The sequence below is a fragment of the Quercus lobata genome, chromosome 3 (assembly GCF_001633185.2).
Source record: "Quercus lobata isolate SW786 chromosome 3, ValleyOak3.0 Primary Assembly, whole genome shotgun sequence".
In the NCBI taxonomy this organism is placed as follows: domain Eukaryota; kingdom Viridiplantae; phylum Streptophyta; class Magnoliopsida; order Fagales; family Fagaceae; genus Quercus; species Quercus lobata.
Genome location: NC_044906.1, coordinates 35,461,743 through 35,467,478, shown reverse-complemented (window position 1 = coordinate 35,467,478; position 5,736 = coordinate 35,461,743). Strand labels below are relative to the sequence as shown.

Sequence of the window (5,736 nt, the reverse complement as noted above, 5' to 3'; positions counted from 1 at the left end):
GCACAAAAGAGTGTCTAGGTAGTCAATGCTAGATAAATAGCAACCAAAGATGGAAAAATAAAAAATAAATAAAAAAAGAAGAAGAATGAGGAGCATAGAACTTTTCAAATGGCGTTAAGTGACATTTGTGCATATGGAAAAAATTGTATATTTTTGGTATAACTTGTCATTAACACAAGCCTCAAGGATAGTTATTGAATGGCTCATCAATATATATATATATATATATATATGAGAGAGAGAGAGAGAGAGAGAGAGAGACCGAAACAAATATAATAGTCAACCATCTGTGTAGATTTGGAAAAATTGGGCTCGAACTTGTTAACTTAACTTGAACCCAAAATTTTTACTTGGAGTAAAAACAAGTGGACTTATACCTGACCTTGGGTAATCTATTTGATCCACGACTCGACGTGTTTTTAATTTTTTTTAACTAAAAAAATCAAACCAAATAAGTTAGCAAATCACTCAAAATTAATTATAAAACATGTAAAAGTAACATAACATGATAGATTAACCATCCAAAGGCAACAACATTGAATCAAATAGCAGCCACTAGAAATTTTTCTTTATAGATTGACCATGGGGTGATTAAATTTAGAGAAAGTGAGCTTAGAACATAAATTTTGAAATCATCAAGTAGCCTATATTGAAACAACATCTCTATATTATTTGGTGTGATAAAAGGTTCAAAACATTGATCTAAATCCCAAATTTCTTTAATGGAACTCACAAGATCATTGCCATTGTTACTCTTATTTGCCATAAGTAAACAGACATCTCTTTCATCATCTCCACGCCAAACAAAGTTGGTATCTGAGAGGGTGAGAGTCAAAGGAATGTGCACGTTATCACCCAAGAATGCCACCAAATATAATTGTGATTTGTGAATTTGTTTCGTTTGGATTTTAATTTTTCTTTGATTGTTGGGGTTTAAAGGTTTGGTTTTGAAGTATGTTCGGTTTAAAGTTTTGGAATGACAAAAATGTATGATTGGTTTCTTATCTGGGTTTAAGTGTGCACGCAACCTGTTTGATTTTGGAGCCATATGAAACACATGGTATATTATGTTATGCTTGCTAGCACTTGTGATGTGGATAATACTGTAATAACTTATGGCAATGTATCTTTACTATTGAGAGAACAAATATCACGACTTTGCAGATTGATTTTGAGAGTTTTGAGTTTTAGAGAGGTTATCGTTGCCCTTTCTTATTTCAAATCCATTCTCTTTAATTATTTATCCCGATGAAAGAGCAAGAAAGAATTTTTCAGGAAAAACAGGTAATTGCACTTGCTGGACCAAGGGCATGTTTCCTGTTTTCACAGTCCCTAGTGTCTGAGCTGCTATGGTTAATAGTCTTTAATGTTATGTACAGAAGTACATGGTATCTCAGAGCTTTTATATGGTTCCTATGTTATAAAAAGGAAGATATTTTTGTCCAAAAAAAAAAAGACTCATTTACTTTGTATAAAGAGGAAAAAAAGTTTGGCTCCAAACATGTTTGGAGCTTTTTTGCTCCAACCTACTATATGGCAATTGAAGAAGTCATTCATGTGTAGTTTTAGTCGCATTATTTTATTAATAAGTCATGTGACTTGCTTAAATAATACACGTGGATAGTTTTATAATTTGCCATGTAATGAGTTTGAAAAGATAGCTTGAAACATGTTTAGAGCAAAACTTTGTCCAAAGAGAAAATACTATTATTGAAGCCCTATACCTACTAATTTTAAGTTAGGTAGGGGTGTCTTGTCTAGAAAATCAACTCTATTTTGTTTAGCCATGTATTTAGGACATTTTACCTCCTTAAGGAAAGTTCTGATGCTTTGAATCCCATTTCAGACTCTCACATGGCTAATGACCTTCTATTAGCCATATCTGAAACATTGATTTATAACTAGTTACAACAACAACAACAAGAAAAGCCTTAAGCAAAACTTTGGAGTGGACTATGGACCCTTAATAGACTAATCATAGTCAACCACATGTATTCTTCTCCATCATTCTATCATATCCAAACTCATAGTCTATGTTACTTCCTTAATATCATGTCCATTTTTTACTACTTCTAATTATGTTATTTTAGGCCTCCTTTACTTTTTGTTCTCTTGACTTGAACCAAACTACTCTTCCTCTCTAGTGCTTTAATTACTTTCCTTACACATGACCAGTCCATATTGAGTGATCTCCCATATCTTTTCATTAATAATAGCCACTTCTGTCTTTAAACAATTTTCTTCATTTTTTCTCCCATCTTTACTTGGATTTCCACTTATTCATCTTAACATTTTCATTTTAGTTACACTCATTTATGAACATGTTTCTTGTTAACACAGTAGTCAGTATTGTATTGATTTATAACTAGTCAGTTACCCCAAAAGACTAGAATGTAACAATGAACTATAAATATCTCTGCTGTTTGTAGGTGGGATGTTCATTTAGTGATTTGCACCCTGTTGAGGTCTAAAAAGGGTCATAATGAAATAAGCCCAAAACAGAAGAACAAGTCAAGCCCAAAAGAAAAAAAAATTCAGGCTAAGCCCAAAGTGATAGGTACGGATGACCCATGAGGGATAAAAGGAAGGCCCAGAGGATCCTGAAGCCCAGAAAAAGGAAGAAGCATCTAAAAAAGAGACCACGACAAAATATAAAGAAGCAAGGATGCTCAAATCCCTTCAAGCACAAATAAAAAGGAAGACTGGGACAGATCGATAGAAAGAAGATAGAAGAAGAAAAACAAGAAATAAAAGAAAAAAACGCGAGCGACCTCTCATGGCACAGACAGAAAAGGGGCCTCGGGGAATCAGGACAGGGAAGAAGAATGGTAACAAATGACTTTCAAAAATGGCAGAACAGGATTCCGCCCAAATAGGAAAGAAAGGGAAAAGAGGAAGACGCCAGAAATGGGGATGCCGAGAAGGGCATACCTCAGCACGTCCCAAAGAGGATGGCCAACCAGAAGCTTTCGAAGGAATCAAAACCAAGAGAAAGAAAGAATGAGAGAAAACGGAAAAGGGACTTACCGAGACGATGGGGACAGAACATGCTCTGTTTGCATAAGAACAAAACAGGGGAACCAACGGTTCCCCGGGACGCCCAGAAAACTCCATTATAAAAGGAGGGGATGGGTTGTGAAGAAGGCAGCGAGAAAAAAAAGAAAGAAACACAAGAAAGAAGAAATTCTCAAGGAAGAACCATCAGAAAAATCTATGCAGAAAGAAAAATACTAAGGGAAGAACAAATACTGCTTCCCGATATCCTGTAAAGGCCACTATTGCACATACTCGGATTCAACGAGAATCAAACTTTGCAAGTTTTGAAGGCTGAAATAGCCATTCAAGACTGCAATTTTTGAGCTTGATTGGACCTTGTATCACGTCCTAGTGAGCTTTCTGTAATCAAACAGATAACTTATTAATGAAACACTGCTTCATAATTCCCAGGATCTCCACAGCACCTTTTTTTTTTCGTCTTGCTAATCCTGTTTTCTTTCCTTCTGAGCTTACGTCGTTAATTTTTGGCACTCTCCGATATCCTTGTTTGTCATTTTTCTTTGTATGTTGTCAAGAGTATTCTCTGCATTTACTTGATTCTTAAACAGCTTGTTAGCTGCGGTGAATCAAGGCCCGGTCCACCAAATCCTTCCTTTTCATTCAGGCCCGGGATCCTTGGGCTTGAGTATCCCGAAAAAGGCACTCTCACACACCCTAATGAGATTTTAATATATACTAAATGCCTTTTGCTGTCAGGTTCTTGTCAAGGAAAGATATCAAGGTCATTGCAGAGTCCGGATGTCCAAGCATAGACAGGAAAGTTGTTAACTCAGGGAAGCGTCTGAGAGCACATGTTGGCATTGATGAAGGAAATGTATGTCCTGAATTTTCCCAATATTTACCTCTAAGTTGATTAACTTGATAAGACAATGAACTCTACCTCAAATTACCTCTAAGAAGGAAGATGAGGTCATAAGTTCAAGACTCAAAGGTGCACGTGTAACTAACTGCTTACAAATTTAAAAAAAAAAAAAAAAAAAAAAGGAAAGAAGATTACCTGGATAAAATCAATATAGTGTTACTTGACAAAACTAATAATATTTTCTTAATCAAAATATTTGTATCCAACTTAACTTTCTACAAGAGAGCTCAGTAGGCACTTTTTGCATTAATATTAATGAGAAGGCATATGTGAAGGCACGTCAAGAGGAAGGTGGACGCACCGTGGATGTTATGCGTTTCTTGTTAACATATGGGCTTGATCCGATCACTGGTATGGTGGATAACAAGCCATGTTTAAGCAAATTGGTTAAAGCATCAGTGAGAAGGCTGCTGAAAAAAATGGTAGAGTATAGCACAAAGGAACTTGACTCCAATCTCCCAAAGGCCACACCGTTAAAAAGGGTTGCATCAGCACAAGGCTGCTCCAGTCTGCGAGAAAAAGGCCACATAAACGTGCCAATGAAGCGAGGGGACTGGCTTTGTCCCAAGTAATTCCACTGCCAGTCTTTACGTATTTAAAATACTGAATCTTGCTGTATTTTTGTCACGATATGTTACCCTTTCCTCTTATTTTTCATTTGTAGATGTGAATTCCTTAATTTTGCCAAAAATATTAGTGCTTGCGCTGTGATGGTTTATTCCAAGAAAGACTAAGGCAACTACGTGAGGATCAAGATCATCTTCCATTAAAGAAGGGGAATTGGATATGTGACAAGTAATGGCTTTTCAGATCATTTAACTTTGTACTAGTTATAGTTCTGTGTCTAACTGAGACTTGGAATTTTGACAGGTGCAATTTCTTAAATTTTGCAAAGAATACAAGATGTTTGCAATGCAAAGAGAAACCTCCAAAGCGGCAACTTAATCCGGGGGAGTGGGAATGTGACTCATAAGATCTCTTCCTAATTCATCTCTTCTTCATTCTTTGAACTCAATGATATCCTTAAAAGTTGTTCTAAATTTGGTAAGGCTTCCGTTATTGTATAGGTGTAACTATATCAACTTCAGAAAAAACATGGTGTGCTTGAAATGTGACTACAGACGACCAAAAGCATTGAATACTTCAGACGCTTCTGCTCAACCTCCACATGATACAGGGGGTTACCATAACAAGAGTGGCATGAGGTTTGTCAAAGTTAAGACTGAAATTAATGATCAACCATCTGTTGGACAAAATAGACATCGAGATAGATGTTCAAATATGTGGAGATATGTGGAGGATAATAGTGAAGTTTATGATGGCTCAAGCTCATGGAATGAGGATTCTGGATTTGTGGATTTCCCCATTGCAGGGGGAAAGAGTGATTTGTCTCAAAATGCACAAAGGAGAGAAAAATGGAAGTCGGAGATGCTAGAGAGGAGCAAAAGCACTGTAAGGACAAGGCCAGAACTTGATGAATTTAGGTCTACAGGATTTCCGAGAATGTTGGATTTTACTGAATCTACAGATGATGAAGAGATGGCCGAATGGTTTGGGCAAGTAAAGACTGAAACAAAAGGGAATATTCCTGTACCTGATTAATTGCAAGATTGGTTGAAGATGAAAGAATTGATTCGAAATCTTGGAATACTTGTTCATTGTTTTTTGAAGAATTAAAGTATTCCTTACGCTCTCTTTGCTTCAGAAATTTTGTTTCTGTAAACTTTTGCCTTAGTAGAAACAAGAAGGAAAGAAAATATGACAAGACATGAAGAAAATATGAAACATTATTGAGCTCTCCTATCTAGACATTGCAA

At 36.1% G+C, this 5,736-nt stretch overlaps 1 pseudogene; it reads left to right on the top strand.

The window, feature by feature from the left end:
- The first annotated feature begins 3,736 nt into the window (after window positions 1–3,736).
- On the top strand, window positions 3,737–5,521 carry LOC115980818 (annotated as a pseudogene).
- Window positions 5,522–5,736: the final 215 nt, after the last annotated feature.